Here is a 17,952-nt window from a genome sequence, read left to right as displayed (position 1 = left end):
AATGCTCAGATTTAAATTAAAGATGTCTTAAATTGTTCCTCTTTAGAAACCACTTTAAAATAACGAAAAGTTTGTCATTTTAAATGGTTTTGTTACTTAGGTATGGGGTGAGAGGTAAATCCATCTATTGACCTTGACATATTTTGGTATCTAACCTATGTAACAAAACATCCTAGGTGGTGCAAACTTCTTTAAATATAAATGGTTTGTCAAGAGGAACAATTTAATGGTTAACAATATTTTGGTTAAAACCATTTTTACGATGTTGACCCCGGTTGAAGTCAAAATTTGACCTTTGACCCTTTTGCCTATAACTCAAGAACCATACGTCACATAGGTCAAACTATACTTTTTCTGAAAGCGATTTTGAATTTCAGGGGGAAATCTGGGGGGAAAGAGTTGTGACTGTGGGCATTCCTCCCTACCCTCTACCCCCCCGTAGCGCCGCCGCTGGTGGTAGGGCAAGAGGGGCAAGACTTCTAGGGTGTGGTCAGCTTCCTCTTTGGCTACTAGGCCTAATAGAGGGGAAACTGAATTGACGTTATTTCGCCAATTTTTTTACTTGAGTAAGCCCTACTGCAAAATTCCACACACTGGCAAACGGTCCCCACCCCCACATCCTTTTTAAAAAATGTTGGCATGCTTACTAGTAGGCCTAGGCCTACGGTATGGTAACCATGAGACGCTAGGCCTATTGCAGTGCCCCCCCCCCCTCCCGCCCACCACCACACTAACTGGGCTAAATGATCAAAATTGAATTTTACACAAATTTTATATCAAGTTTTCGAAATACTAAATCATCACTCTCTGATTTCTTTAATCTGGGCGTTAAATGTTTTTACTGAAGTTTGCGGTTGCAAACCATATGACTTTGCATAGCGCATTTATACACAGTATAATTTAACGCCCAGAATAGGTGAAAACGTACAATTGCTTGTGTTTTTCTAGATTTTCTAGCTTCTGGTAAGTAGATGATAGTGTTTTCTGCTTTGTACAACTATTTTTAATGATCAAATGTCATTATTTTTTAATTAAAAAAAAAATCCGCATCACATGAAAGTTAGTTTTCAAAGAAGTCGGGTTTGAAAACAAACAGGAAGGTAACTACTTTTTAAAGATAGTTAATATCGTGTATGTCGTTCTTTCTTACGTTTCATTTACTTTTTAGTCAAAAGTAATTACTTTTTTGAGCACGAAGACATAAATTTGTAATAGAATTTTTATATATAACACGAATTGTAAACATTTGGAAACCAGTGCTCTCAAGCTCCGACTTAAAATTAAAACTTGCAAAAGTTTCGATTGATGCAGTTCATTATTAAGTGTTTAAAGGGCGCCATCGCTAAAACTCTTTAACAAAACTAAACTACTCGCTGCCTATACCAATATCTTGACGCGGATTGAGTAAGAACCAAACCAAAGATAGAGTGTAACGTAACAGTATTCCCAGTGGACGGGACACGGAAGTGATCCTCTTATAAACGTCGACTAAAGCTCAGACTAAAGATACAACGCCAATGCATTCTCCATGTTTTGTTTACATGTTTACATACGTCGTACATGCATGTATACAAAGGATAGTTTTTGCCGGTCTTATTATTAGACTCCTATTTTGCAGCCAGTTGAGGTCTTGCGGTTGTACGCTACTTTTTAATGTAGTGGTTGGGTTGTCGACTTCAGGTATTTTGTCATACTTGTATAACACATAGAATTTCCAGCATGTCAACGTTCATAGCATCGGAAGTCACAGATTCCATGACGGTTAAGCACAAGGCCAAGGATAAGGTAGGTCATACTAGAAAAATACTAAGTACTATTATGATACTGAATATAATTATGGCATACCGACTGCGCACCATGTACCATTAATGCCATAGCATGCGATATATAGACATCAAGGGGGACTGACAATTTTAACAACATTATTGAAGTTGAAGCCCCATTCAAATACTGTAGTTTTATAATAGGCCTACCGTCAGCATATACATTAGGCCTACAGCCGATTCGTGTAAATGCTAAAAGTGTTATTTCAACGCATTTGAATAGGAATTGAATTGAATTTGATTTTGAATTTTTTAAATTCAATTCAGTGAATTGAATCGAAATGTTTATTTTTTTTTCATAAATTCAATTCAATGCATTGAATCGAATGTTTTATTCTTTCATTTCAATTCAATGCATTGAATCGAACAACATGTATTTTGATTCTGCCATTTCACAATTAAAAGGGCATTTCGTGATCCACAGCCTCATCCCCCACTTTTCTCAAAAAAGTTGAGATTTTTATATCACTGGAAACCTCTGGCTACATGTTTATGTACAAAATATTTGTTGCAGATTAATTCGTTTAGCAAAGATATCGTGAAATTAGAATTTCGTTCTGGTGTAGGTTTTTTTTGTGGATATCTAAGGCCAAGTAAAATAAAAAACATGTTTCACGTCCGGGTTTTTGAAAAAAAGGAGGAAGAGGGGGCTTTTTATTTTTTATTTTTTATCACAAAATCAGTGTAAATACCCATAATTAGAGCTGTTTTAGCGTTTACAATAATGTCTGGAAAAAGGAGGAGGCCTCTTTTTATTTGTTGTTCTGAGAGATAGGCCCCCTCTAACTATCACAAAACCTTATAAAAGTGTTTCTTGTATATTAGCAAGGCTATAAAAAGCATCTCTACTTCCTAGACATATTTTTGAAAAGTTATAACTGAATTTCAAAAAATAAAAATAAAATTGAAGAAACTTCAAAAAAGGAAGCGGGAGGGGACGTGAAACATGTTTTATTTTTTATTCGGCCTAATGAAGAATGACATAAATAGAGGATGCTAGGATCACGAAATACTCCTTTAAATGCACAGCTTTTGGCTGAATTACTAAGCAGGCTATGTTAGCACACACTATGACAATGAAGTAAAAACTGACTTTTGATGATTACGGTATTACAATCGTCCGGATGAGCAAATCACTGACCGGGCCTTTAAGTTCTCTATTTTTAACAATTTGTTTTTGGATTTGTGTTTAATATTTTGATGGGGGGGGGGGGGGGTAAGTCCACATTTTTACCATTTTTACATCCTCACCTAAAATATATCGCATGCCACGAAAAATGCATTATTTTTAAAATGCATTCACATGGGTATTTCAGTAAATGGCACTAAAGTGTGAGACAAAAAGGGTCAAAATTCAATGTAATTATTGTCTTATTGTAAGCACAACATATCTAGCAAGGACAAATAAAAAAATTACATCAGTGATGTTGCTAAATATATTTTTTCAACTGGTTTATTCTATGCCTGAGAAAATGGGGAATTCAGGAAATCGAATTCCCTGGAAATTTGGTAATCTGGAGGAAAATTGTGCTTGGGCCTTGACAAATTTGTCTACATTCCTGAGAAATTAGCATTTTTTCCTGATCTGGCAATCATTTTGATACACATCCAGCTCCTCAGCTTCATGTACTTCACAGATTTTCCACTAACCATGCATGGATATTCATCAGTTTTATTGTATATGATAAGGCGAATGAAATGAAATGATTAGTTTCCCATCACATTGTTTTCAGGAGATATAAGAAGTCATGATTTCATTATATTCATTATTTTGGAAAATTTCATTATTGATAAATTATTGTCAAAACTTTCATTTACATGGCTATTATTACCTATACGCCTAGTGTTGGTGAAAGACCATCTTAAAACAGGTATTAATGCTTAGATCATCATTGCAGAGAGTTTTCCAACAGATTGAGAAAAAATTTGAATTTATTTAAATTATTAAAAAATAATGAAAAGAAATGTACAATTTTTGTAATCACTAGAAACATGATGATGTAATCCTTAAATTTCCATTATTTACCACATCCTCTACCCCTACAAGTAAGAAAAGCTGCTGATTACGATTAACAGGGGATGTCAGAAATTTTGAGAGTTTCAATGAATTTGCTTATTTCGATCTCAATTTTCAGATAATTGACTTTCTTATGAAAAGTATGAAAGTTTTGGTCAAATTGAAACTAATAATAAAATGGATTAGTGTTTATTTCCATAAAATGTTAGTTTTTATCCTCAAATATGTCCCCTTTTGATTTTAACCTGAACAACCGAGGTAAAGCAAAGAAAATTGGAATTTACTACCAGCGCTGATGTTGTCAATGCCTGTCACTCCATTCGGTTGTACTACAACACGATCCTTTATGTGTGTCCCAAGATACATGTACGTACTGTGTCATAACATCGCACATGTATGTGTTCAACTAATATTTCCATCGTAATAATAATTTAATAAAATGATTACAAAATCTGGCCTAATACACTCGGGAAATACTTTTTGTAACTTAATAATTTGTTTTGAGTTGAAAAAAACTGAACTATTAAAGGGGCATTTCGTGATCCACAGCCTCATCCCCCACTTTTCCAAAAAAAAAGTTGAGATTTTTACACCACTGGATACCTCTGGCTACATAATGTTTATGTACCAAATATTTCTTGCAGATTAATTCGTTTAGCAAAAATATCGCCAAATTTGAATTTCGTTCTGGTGCACCAGAACGAAATTTAACACACTAGGCGGTTACCCGTATTTGGCGGTTCTCGGCTGTGGCGATTACCTGGCTGATGGTGACTGTACTCACCAAGTTTTATGCCCATAGGACAGTTTTTACTAATTTGACCTCAGATGACCCCTTGTGACCTCGAAATTACCTTGGATGACCCCTGGGTGACCCCGGATGACCCCAAAATGACCTTCCAAAAATTTGACTATAAAAGTTGACTGTACCCACCAAGTTGCATGCCCATACGATAGTTTTTACTAATTTGACCTCGGATGACCCCTGGATGACCTCGGGTGATCTTGGCCCACTAACCGAAACAAACTTGTTCTGTCTGAGGTCCAGATGCACCCACCCACCAAGTTTGAGGAACGTGCGACCCCTAGTCTCCGAGAAAATGGGCGGAAAACATTTTTACTAATTTGATCTCAGATGACCCCTGGGTGACCTTGACCCACTAATCAATACAAACTTGTTCTGTCCTAGGTCAAGATGCACCTACCCACCAAGTTTCATGCCCATATGACAGTTTTTACTAATTTGACCCCTAGATGACCTCTGGTGACCTTGACCCACTAACCAATACAAACTTGTTCTGTCCCGGGTCAAGACGCACCCACCCGTCAAGTTTGAGGAACGTGCGCCCCCAGTCTCCGAGAAAAACAGTTTTTACTAATTTGACCCCTGGATGACCTTGGGTGACCTTGACCCACTAACCAATACAAACTCGTTCTGCCTGGGGTCAAGATACACCCACCCACCAAGTTTGAGGAACGTGCGACACCAAGTTTGAGGAACGTGCGACTCCCAGTCTCCGAGAAAAGAGGCGGACAGACAGACAAACGGACAGATGTACAGATTCTGGTGAATTATAGTAAGATTGTCAATGGAGCAGTGTAATACACATAATCATGCATAACTCGCAAACGCAAAATCGGAATCAACTGAAATTTTGGAAATAAGCTTTATTCGTGGATATCTACTGAAAAATGTCATAAAAAGAGGATGCTAGGATCACGAAATCCTCCTTTAAGCACTTTTTTAGTTTTTGCCATTTTTGCTGGCAAAAACTGTTTTTGCCAAGCGGTTTGAACCGAGTATTTTTTTTCACCTGCAGCAAAAACAAGCGAACCCTGAAAATGATGGTTCCTGCGTTTTATTCACAATCTTGGATTGTGACTAAACTACAGCACCTAGAGTCTTGATTTTTACAGTGAATAGGTTAACATTATAATTATTAAAAAAAAAAGAATTTTGAAAAAAAAATTAGGGCATCTTACTCAGCAAATATTATATGGCTTTTAAATATTAATCAGTGTTTATAAGTGGTGTGGGGGGTCTGACCAATTCAGCATCAATTCTGCATCCCCCTCCAAACAATGAAACCCAACATTGGAGTTATGATTTACAGCAGGTCTCGCTGGGAGTTACGACAAATCCCATGCGAGTTAATATTGGTAAAATACAACTCCAATTTTGGGCAACACTTTTTCCCTCCTTTCAATATTTTTAATTTCACAATTTGCTACTTTCAACTTCAATTTTTTATTTGCAAATATGACACAACTAAAGCTTGTTCAGACCCCGGGTGCAGACCACAGTATATAGGGCTACTAAGTTCTTGTTGGGCTAATTACACTAAGCTACCTCTAAGGTAGCTTTAAGATATTATTTTATTAAACACAGATTGAATGTACTAGTAATCATCTATGGGGAAGCAATCGCAGATTCATAGAGGTACCTCTCAGGATCTGTGCTCTAATAAGATACATCTGAGGTAGCTTAGTGTTAGCGCCCGTCTGAACAAGTATTGTGTATAAATGCTAAGAATAATTTACCACTGAGAAATCTTTGTGGAAGCGAGCTAACACTAATTAATTAATCGATCATTATGTGATAACTCTAGCAATGCTGTTTTAATATGGAATACGCAGTGTTAAGCTCAGCAGGAAGGGACTGTGTGAACAAGTATTTTCAATGAAATGCCTTAGTTGAGTTATATATATTTTTGTTCTATTGTTTTGATATAGTTCATACACATGTTATGTAACATTAGGTATATGATACTTTGATACTTGTAGTTTACCACTGTTGTTTACAAACTGTAAAGTTTATTTTTGATATGGTGTGGACACCTCTTTTCAAAGAGGGAAGTATAAATGTAAGATCAGATATACATGTATTAATGTAAATTGTAAATCCCTTAAATCCCTGCCCTTTCACTAATGTCCTTCAGTAGAAAATAATATTATCTTAAGCCTTATCTAGTTCTTTCTTCATCTCTCTCCTCTCTCTCTCTCTCTCTCTCTCTTTTATATTTGTTAACACTATTACCTAACTATCTATTGTATTCTCTCTCTTAGTTTCTTCTCCTACATTCCAAACCCCACCCTTGGTTCATTCTACCTGACACTCTCTAAGCATTAAGATATATAAAGATGGATGTGAAATAAATTGTACAGCTGTAGGCCTATATAGATATTAACCAACAACTTGATTATCATTAGTATCATCATTATATTTGTGCCATCATTTGTTTTATGTAAGAAAATAGCTCTTACAGAACTATTGAGGGATTGAGCGCCATATGGTAGGGCACTACAGCCCCACACCATTCCATAAACCATAAAACAACAATTCAGGGACTTTGCTGCTACAACAAGAGTGCACACCCTAGAGACATTCCACAAATAACCTTCACAACCAGGATCAGCTCCCCAAGTTTTTTTCCCAGTATACATAGGTATAAACAAAGTATAAACAACAAGACAATTAGCAGTAAGTTCCTTGTCCAGGGGAATTTCAAGCTATAAACTCAATATTTCCACGAGAACGTACTAGGCACCACCAGGGTTTGAACCGCAACCTCTCGCACCATAGTCAAACGGCTTATTGATTGAGTTAACTTGACTGCATAAATAATTAATATTGTGTAGGATAATGCATGGTATCTCAGTAAAGGAAACACAGACTACATGTACTGCTAGCTATGAAGTATGGGTATTTGTAAATTTAGTAACGTATCGAAACGTATGGAAATGGATGGAAAAGGATGGAAATGGGTGGAAATGGACGGGAAAAGGATAGGAACAGATCGAAAAGGATGAAAATGGGTCGGAATGAATCAAAATATGACTCGAACATCTCTAAATGAGTACAATAAGAGCTAAAATTCATCAAAATGTATTTTCTTATCCTGTGCCTTCATTTGTTTTCCTGTCTTCCCTATTTTTGCATTTCTTTCTTTCTTGCATTTTCTTTTCATGCAAATAAAATTCAAATACTAGTATGGTAATGGAAGGAAGAAAGAACAATTAAGCCTCGATTTTCTTTTAATCAATCAATTAACGCAAGAAGGAAAGAAAGAAAGCACAATTCTTCTTTAATTTTAGATTAATACTTAATTAATGAAATAAATAGTACTTTATTTTTCTCAATGACATTATTTATTAGCATTAAATAAAAACTTCATGATCCCAATTTATAGGTGTAAGTTGGGACATATGACTTGACAAGCATTACCAAAATTAATATTCCAAAAAATCAGGTTTGAAAAAAAAAATTGACCAAACTCAATTTAAAAGATCGTACATAATGGCTTTAACTTTTGATTTATCATAGATTTTAAATGGATTTATATACATTTTTATAGGCCTATTCCTGCATGTAGGAGGATATCGCTGGTATGATGAGTTTCCAATTCCCCTATCAAATGTAATAAAATGTGTTTAAATTTAATCTGAGCATAAAATTCTAAAATTTGATTTAATATTATTTAGATATCATGTCTATAGATCAATTTGGTGAATGAATTGTGGAAAAATACACAATTTTTATAAAGACAATTTTCACCAAACTTTTTTATGATGCAGTTCTTCTCCAGGATTGTTACTTTCTATGTATAGTACTTTATAATAGCTGATGAACTACCTCAAAAAAGGATTTTCAAAGATTTATATTTCAATAATTATCTTGAAAAGTTTACAACTGGTGTATGTATGATGCATGAACATTTAATTACACAAATTATGTTGAAAATTTGTATTATGTAGTAATATTACATTATGGCCTTGACCTATTGAGATCTGGCAATGTTTCATCACAGATATTGGAATATAATACTATATAATAGTATCTGTGGTTTCATGCTGCTGTGGCGGCTTGTCCTGTGATTTGAGCATTTGACGACGGGTGAAACACATTTTGACGAATTTTAGCTCTTATTGTACTCATTTCGAGATATTTGAGTCATATTTTGATTCATTCCGACCCATTTTCATCCTTTTCGATCCGTTCCTATCCTGTTCCCATCCATTTCATCCTTTTCCATCCATTTCCATACGTTTCGATACGTTACTAAATTTACAACTATACGTTTCGATACCTTACTAAATTTACAACTACCCTATAGGCCTAAACATCACTCCCCATAGTTCATAAATCTATATGCAACACTCCAGCAGTAAACTCTTTAACTTGATGCAGGTATGGAAATGGAATAATAGCCTCATTCCTGTTACTCTACGCAAAAAAAAGTAAAAAAAAAAATTAAAAAAAACCAAAAATCATTGATGTGTTGCACAACATGCATGTATGGATTTTACAAGTTAACATGATTGTTGCATCAATGCAATGTCTCCTTTTGGAGGTCAGGCCATGGAAGTGCTAATACTCTGAAGTGTGTTATTTTCAGGTGTATTCATTTTGTTTCCTCACAATTTGAACAGGACAGAGCAGTTTTAACAATTTTTTTTATTGGTATTGGTGATTACAAATAGTTATACATTTGAACATATGTGTGAAAATAGTTTTATGAGCTTTTAAATTCACAATTCATAATTAAATGAAGTGCAAAAATAATACCATTGTGAAAAATTTCCCACTTGACAGTACTCAGTAGATCAAAACATAGATAGTGAAGGAGCAGTTGCCATAGTTACACCAGGATCACCCATTTCCTTATGACACACCTTTTGTATACCATGGTGGCCATGCATGTACATTGTGTACATGTAGTATTGTTAGGGGACTTCTTAAAAGTTGAAACAGCATGCAGTTTCACAAGAAAAGATAAATAATAGCAGAGAAGGTGTGGAGAGAGCTGTAGGGGTTTGTTTGTTTGTTTGTTTGAATGGTCGCTCTGGGTGGAGACACACCTGGGCATACGAAACTATGGGTCTATCAGTGCAGTAGCGTAGCCAAAGGGGGGGCAGACATAAAATGAAAGAAAAAAGTGCCCCTCTGACAAAAAATAAAAGGGAAAATTAGGAGGGCAAAGGAAAAGAAAAGGGGCAAAAAACCCTTTTCTACCGAAATTCAGCCCGAAAATACACAATTTTTCCGTGCTACACACGCATATTGCAATGATTAAGTCCTTTCCATCCTGATAATGGGAGAAAATAGTGTAAAATACCATTTTCTTGAGCTCTACGCGCACACATCGTCCCAATAAAGCCTATTGTCTCTATGTATTGTATGATGCAACTGTAATTTTTTTCGTCTGTGCCCCAAAAATTTTATTTTGCCCCCCCCCGACCAAAAAAGCTGGCTACGCCCCTGTATCAGTGTAGAAATTTTCAGATAAAAGGGGTCATTCGGTGTTGGCAATTAAGGCCAAGGAAAGTCGATTTTAGTTTCCCGTCACCCGCCCTCACTTCATTTTCTGACCCTCACTTGAATTCATTATTGTGATTTTCCAAAAAATACCAATAAAAACTGGTTATATTTGCAAAACAAATTATGAATATCCCTTTATTTTTTGAGGAAAAATCTAAATCAAAACATACATTTTGCTGTCAACCATTCAACCTTGCAGACTCTTTGTATTAAATATACTTTTGAATCTCATTTGGGCTAAACATCCATCTTCAAATGAGTGAGCGGCAAATAACAACACATTTTACATGCGTGTTGGTCATATAATGAAAGGCAGACAAATAATGAATAATGAAAAAGTTACCTCACTTGTTTTCAGAAATTATGTGACGGGAAACTCAAAATTGACTGTTAGGCCAATTACAATTGATCCTTAGTTTCCTGTTTCCCTCGCGCGTCCAAAATCAAGAATGGAAAAATATTTAATTATTTTATTTTTATTTAGGTATTTTCATCTTTTAATTGACTTTTTAATTACTTTTATTTGCTAATATCTGTTTTTGATCATCTCAACTTTGATTATGAATATAAAACAAGAACATTATAGGGTCCCCTACTAATGTTAATGTAAAAAATCAATTATAAAGGTAAAATAATTAAATCCGTAGTCTTAGTCAAAATGACCAAATGGACTGTTGATAATAGTCACGACCACATTTTCAAAATAAAGAAAGTAATAGATAATTAATAATTAATAATTAAAAGTCGCCTCGTCCTTTATTTTCAAACTTGAAACAGGAAACTAAGAATTAATTGTGAAGGGCCTTAGGGGCCTAATGTAATGATGGGGTGATTTTGTATGGGAGTGCCCAAATCCCCAAAATATCACATCATTAACAATAAAAAATAGCTTTTTACCCAATTTGGATCTACCCAAAACTGGTCCATCCATCTTTTTTAAAGACATGTTAGACAATGCTGGTCATGGTTTATTTCTATATTGCTAAATAATTTGAATATGCGCTTCTATGTTTCAAATTGTAAACTGAACTTGACTTTGGAAGTGAGGTGGATATGTGCATCAATGCATCAACACCAGTTCGAAACTATACGTCAGTGCTTTGACACGAAAGAAGGGGTCTCATTCAGTCACAAAAACGGTCACTTCCTGTGAGACTGTTATCATTAAAATGTGATTGCTTTTTTTTTAGAATGGGAAGCAAAATATGGGAGTAAGAGCATAGACCCTATGGCAAGAGGAAGTTCAGTAAAACAAAAATGTGGTCATTGGGTGACAGTGGCGCAATTGGTCTGATTTCTGGGCACAAGCCATTTTTTGACAATTTTCAACTCTATTGGGGGATTATAAGAGGGAGATGAAAAATGGGGCTTCACATCCCCATTTTATTGAGTGCCTTCCACCATAATGGTGCTCACCCATGCACATGTGCACTGGCCTATAAGGCCCTTCACAATTGATTTCCGAGTTTACTGTTCAAGATTTTAAAAATAGGACGAGTTGACTTTTAATTATTAATTATTTATTATTTTCTTTATTTAGAATTAGCTATCACAACCAATTATCAAACATTTTTGACGGGAGTCTGCATTTAATTATTTTATTAATATGCTTACTTTTACAAATAGTATCAGGTGCAGTTATGCTGTTTGTTTATTCATCATTATTGTTGATATGATTCATGTTAGAAAGTATATAGCTAGTAAAAGTTATTTTAAAGGAGAAAATCCAAAATAAAAATAAAATAGTTAAATATTTTGAAATTTTCAATTTTGGACGCGGGCGGTAACAGTAAACTAAGAATTTAATGTGAAGGGCCTAATCAATGTCGAAATTCACCTTCATATTGGACTAGAATATAAAAAATGTTAGTGTTCATAATGGCCATGCATCTTGAAGTGGTCATCATTTGCATTTCATCACTATACTCGTGCATCTATTTTTGGTTATTGAAAATTATGTATTTTCTTTTCTTTTTCTTTTTTTTTACAGAATTTGAAAGCTCATTACTCTGTTAGGCCCTTCACAATTGATTCCCAGTTTACTGTTCAAGATTTTTAAAATATGACGAGGTGACTTTTAATTATTAATTATTAATTATCTATTATTTTCTTTATTTAGTATTAGTTTCAACCAATTATCAACCCGTTTTGACTGGAGTCAGTATTTAATTATGTTATTACTTTTACACATAGTGTAAGGTGCGGTTATGCTGTTTGTTTATTCATCATTTATTGTTGATATGATTCATGTTAGAAAGTAGCAAGTTAAAGTCATTAAAAGCTATTTCAAAGGAGAAAATACAAAATATATATAAAATAATTGTTCAAAGAACAGACCTTCCAGAATAGGTAGTCGTTACTCTTAGTTTCATGCCTAAAAAGGCAATCGTCAGACGACACGATGAAACTCAGAGTAACTTTTAGGCATGAAACTCAGAGTAACGACTACATATTCTGGAAGGTCTGTTCTTTGAATTTTTATACGCTCTCCCTTTTGGGATTGAGCACTTTATTCAAAAGATAGTCTAACTTGAGTAAAATGTTATAAAGTAATTAAATATTTAGCAATTTTCAATTTTGGACGCAGGTGGTTAACATTAAACTAAGAATCAATTCTGAAGAGCCTTATCTAAGATAATCATAAAATCATATCAAATTCTAACACATTCTATGTTTCTTTGCAACACCATCATTCCCAAAGAAAAACATATACTAATAGTGAACTGTTCAGGAATGATTCACCTCACTGAATTTGTAAAGAGGCTCTTGCATGACATTCATTGCATCAATACCAATCTAAGTTACTTTTGACAATAGATGATGGTAAATAAATGATGATTGTCTATCATTTAAGGGGGTACTACACCCATATGGTAAATTTGTGACTATTTTTGCATTTATCTCAAAAAATAATTATACACTGGTAACAAAAGTTATGTATATTATTGGGGCAAGATATCCAATTACTACACTGAAATTTCAGTGACTAAAGACAAGCGGGTCAGTATATATGATAGGAAACGAGGTACATCCTAGTGGTACCTTATTTCTGATCATAAATAACAAACCGCTTGTCTTGCCTCACTGAAATTCCAGTGTAGTAATTGGATTCCTTGCCCCTATAATATACATAACTTTTATTACCACTGTGTTATTAGTTTTTGAGAAAAATGCAAAAATAGACACAAATTTTTCGAGGGGTGTAGTACCCCCTTAACTGATTTGATTCTCTTCTCAAATTTTCACAGAATGAAATTAGGCATTTGAATATCCTTGTTCTAAAACAAAATGGAGCGTAGCATTACATCATGGGCTTTGTTTTCACAAATTGCTGTATTGTTACATCATCATGGGCTTTGTTTTCACAAATTGCTGTATTGTTACATCATCATGGGCTTTGTTTTTACAAATTGCTGTATTGTTACATCATCATGGGCTTTGTTTTCACAAATTGCTGTATTGTTACATCATCAAGGGCTTTGTTTTCAAAACCAGTGAGCCAAATCCAATGAATATCACAAAAGGCAGAATATTAACGGGCCACCCATTGCTGTAAGCAAATTTCTAATTTTTAGGTAGTCCCAAGGCTTAAAAAATTGTTTGATTGGCATAATATGAAAAAAAAATTGGGTGGGTAGGTCAGGATTCATTTTGGTTAAAATTTGGTCTCCTATATGAACAGTTCAAATCCTATTGCAACCAAACTTAGCATGCATATATTTTAGGGGGAGCTTTGGGGGCTTGAGCCCCCCCCCCCCCAATAAAAGCAGGGGCAGAAAAAAAGAAGGGGTGGCAGAAGATGGAGGGGCAGCAAGAAGAAGTATTAAACATAAAAGGGCAGCAAGAAGAATTATTAGTGATAAAAAAGGGGAAAATTATGGAAAAATAATGGAACTATACCTTTTTTGTCGCCTGCAGGCCCATTATTGTTCGAGGGAGTTTTGGAAATTAGAGGGGTGTACAGTAACACCTCTAATTATTTAAAAAAAAAAAAATTTGTTGAGAAAAATCAAATTTACCCCTACCCCCACCCCCACCCCACCCCACTTTTTAGATTCTTCAGTTGAGCGACAACCTGGCTGGGTCAACCTTTTCGGGCTGTTGCTGCGGGGGTGGCAAATTTTACATTTTATGTAGCTCCCCCGAAGGACCGCCACGATACACCACTGCTTAGGTCATAGCTACACTATGGAATCCTTCATGTATAAGTGGTTTTTGAGGTCATATACAAAATTATACATATGTCAAAGGTCATTTGAGGTCAACTTGTATAATATCATTATGCAAGACTGTTGCTTAAAATGTGGTCTCATATGAACAATTAAAATCCTATTTCAACCATTATTATGTTTTGATGAATCCAAGTGTGTGAAAATATTGGATCCAAAACATATAATAATGATAAAATACGTCTCGTTCAATATTTTAAAACTCATGCATAGCTCGACCAATAAGCTGGTAAAATAGACTGAAAATTCTCACATGAATATATGCAGGTGGATCACTACCCATATCTTCGGACGAGCTATCTGGAACTGTTATCCTTATTTTTTAATATGTATTTTTATTGGGACATGCTGAGATAAAATAAAAACTCTCCCTTTAGAGGGAACTGAGTTACTTTAGGCTTAAAGCATGCAATGCTTGGGGGCTGTGCAATAATTTCGACTCTCCCCAGTGTAAAATTTCAATGTGCCAAGAGATGCTTGCCCCACCCTCTTGGCATGCCAAATCTCCCTCCTTCTCAAGCTGCCCAAAGATCTTACTTTTTGGGATCCCAAATTGCAAACCTTGTCTATATTCTGAGTGCAACGAGCAGGAAAATTTACGTTTAAGTCTAAAATCATTTCTCTACTGTTTTCCCAAGCCTTTTTATATATAGTGTTTTATTTAAAACGTATGAATTTGTGCCAAAAATTGATTTGTCTCCCTCTGGACTTGCCAAAAATTGTGTCCTCATCTTGGTTGGCAAAAAAAACATCTTGTCCATCGCCCCAATTTTACCCTGCCCCGCCAGGCTCATAATTATTTATATAGTATAGCGAATTATGAATAGTTGCTTATATTATAACAGCTACTGACTCAATTTATTTATCACAGGAAATGAAGGCGTGCCGGGTGAAGGGCTGTCGGTTCTATGGGAAGAAAATGGTCAATTGGTCAGCACATGCAATAGAGGCACACAAGCTTAAGATGAGTGTTCACGAAGGACTTCCTGTGTGCACCAAAAAAGATATGAAGGCAGCATATAAGGACTCAAAGTACAGGAGTCCTGAAACATGCTTATACCCAGGTTGTTGAAAGAAGAACAGCATGTATAAACGAATAAATCGCCATCTTCCCAAACACGGCTTATCAAAACGTCGCTACGTATTGATTAAAGACATGTAAGTAGCCAAATGTTCACTTAAACTTGTACATTACATACGGGGTGTTCATAACACATCAATATAACAAACAGGAATTACAATTGATGATGTGACTTATATTGGTGTGGGGCTGTACATGTAACTAAATAGCACTTTTCATTGTTTTAATTGGCTCAAAATTAAAAAAAGGTACATGTATGTGCATGACATTTTGTGAAAAAAAAATTCTTTTTGTTGCAAACTACTGATGTATTATAGGTGCCAGTGGTGCTCGCTAGAGAATATTTTGAGTGACAACAGACTTCCCACTTTTCAGTGTACCTGTACAACTAAAATTCAATTCAATGTCTGTGTAAAACCTTTTAAAACATTTTAGTAAATAGAACTATGATGATTTTGTCTTCAGATTTACTCTTGTATTTTTCATTCTCTCTTTTTTCCCCTTTTTTTTGTACAGGATGAAGATGCAAGCAAGATTCATCAATAAAACAGATGGGAAAGTTGAATCATCATGTAAGTGATTCTGAATTTCAATCTGGGAGGGCGGCACTTTTATTTTAAGTCGTGTATCACCCACATACAAGGACTTTCAAAAATTAGTTTAAAATTGATCCAAAGCAAGTACAATGCAGTTGTTTTCCAACCAATAAAAAGCAAGTATTTTAGTGTTATGAGTTATGTGATGAACGCACCTAAAATCAGTCAAGAGGCCCGAAGAAAAAACAATTAAAAAGTACATGTTTTGAGGATGCCAAGTTTAGCTGCCTTTTTTGAGTAACATATTGATAAGTATGATTAACAAGGTACTCTTTTTTTTTTTTTTTTGCTGTTTTTGATACCCTTAGCAAGATTCTCGCGTATCATTTCGGGACGTAGAAAAAAGACCTGTTTCACTTTTATTTATACATGGGTGAAATACAACTTAAAAGTGCCCTTTGCTCGCTACGCTCTATTGGGTCTCATTTTGAGAGTGCCCCCCCCTTACCAGGAAGGGGGGTGGTAGTTGAATCTCAAAAGCAGTTTATTAGTTTTTCTATTTCTGCATTCAGGACCCAGCAGCTTTCACATCATTATGAAAACTGATGTGACCAGTGCACTAAGTAAACCCATCCCAGTCCCAGTTCTCATTGAAATGTTATTGTACGTCCCCCCCCCCACCCCATATGGGCTTCAGATTTGCAATTGATGATGTGGCATAGTAATCCTGATCTTTGATATCGCAAGCTTTTTGATTTTTATTCCAAATGGCCTACAGCACCTGGTCTATTCATCTATTGTGTCCAATTTAAGCACTGACATATTATAGAGGCCTTGCATGTGACATATCATCCCGTAAATATGGCGGACTACTCAAATGCATTCAAAAAAAGCATGATTGCAATCTACCATGACAGTTCGTCCCACACACATAACCCTGCACTACGATCAAATAGGTTGATGACAACATTTGATTGAATGGACTACACTCCGCCATAACTACGGCAAAGGACACCGTTACAAATCCTTTGTTTGGAGCCAATGGATAATTTCATGCAGGGCCTCTATTGGGAAAATGTTGCTAATCAATATTCAGAAGATTGCACAATCAGCATCCAGTTTCTGAAATTGGGTTACTTGTGTTAGACAGGTGTGTTAAAATATACCTGAGGTATGGGCTTTAGATGCTTTACCATCATCGAATGGCTGCCTTGTTCTGTGATGTGATTATACAAGGTGTCCCATAAAAAGGGTTACATGTAGAAAATGAACCGCATTTTGTAATGGTTGGTACAACAAAACAATGTGATTTTTTCAGATATTATTTATTCATCCTTCTTGTAACTATTTGCTAAGTTTCAATTCCGTATCTTAAAAGTAACTTAACTTATGAGCGCAAGATGACAGTCGTGTCAAGAGTGACTAACTATCAAAATATCAATTTGTCTTTCGTTTGCAGTTTGGTTGTTGTTTTCTGTACACATTTTGCCATGATTGTAAAAGAGACAATCAAAATGATTCATTGTGTATGTATTATTACTATGTTAAATCAGATTTAATTCAAACTTGCTCTTTTGTTGTCCTAAAAACAATGAACTTGGCTCAGTTGGCTGAATCCAATTGGGTAAAGTTGGGACATGTGTAATATTCTGCCCCAAAAATCAGATTAAAAAAATATTTTAAAAGAGAAGAATTAATAATATTTCATTTTTATTAAATGATTAAAATGTTTAAAAAAAACAATTAATTTGTAAAAAATAAAAATGTGCTTCTTCCAGAAAATGGCAAAAAATCCAAAATTATACAATATTGATGTTCTTGTAATAATATGGCGTGGTGTCTTCTACACCATAATTTTAATGCATGTTATTGTATAATAACAAGAAAGAACTGATGCTGAACAATAACTTTATTTGTAATACTCAGTTAAGGGATGGAATATGAACA

At 35.0% G+C, this 17,952-nt stretch overlaps 1 long non-coding RNA gene across 1 annotated transcript; it reads left to right on the top strand.

Annotated features, from left to right (window-relative positions):
* The first annotated feature begins 1,480 nt into the window (after positions 1-1,480).
* On the top strand, positions 1,481-16,046 carry LOC140145420 (uncharacterized). Its single transcript, XR_011858054.1, has 3 exons — positions 1,481-1,785; positions 15,260-15,546; positions 15,986-16,046. It is a non-coding gene; the product is annotated as an uncharacterized lncRNA (long non-coding RNA).
* The last annotated feature ends 1,906 nt before the right edge of the window (positions 16,047-17,952 follow it).

The sequence above is a fragment of the Amphiura filiformis genome, unplaced genomic scaffold (genome assembly GCF_039555335.1).
Source record: "Amphiura filiformis unplaced genomic scaffold, Afil_fr2py scaffold_260, whole genome shotgun sequence".
Lineage (NCBI taxonomy): Eukaryota > Metazoa > Echinodermata > Ophiuroidea > Amphilepidida > Amphiuridae > Amphiura > Amphiura filiformis.
The sequence above is the reverse complement of the archived record's forward strand: the minus strand, read 5'-3'. Positions and strand labels throughout refer to the sequence as shown.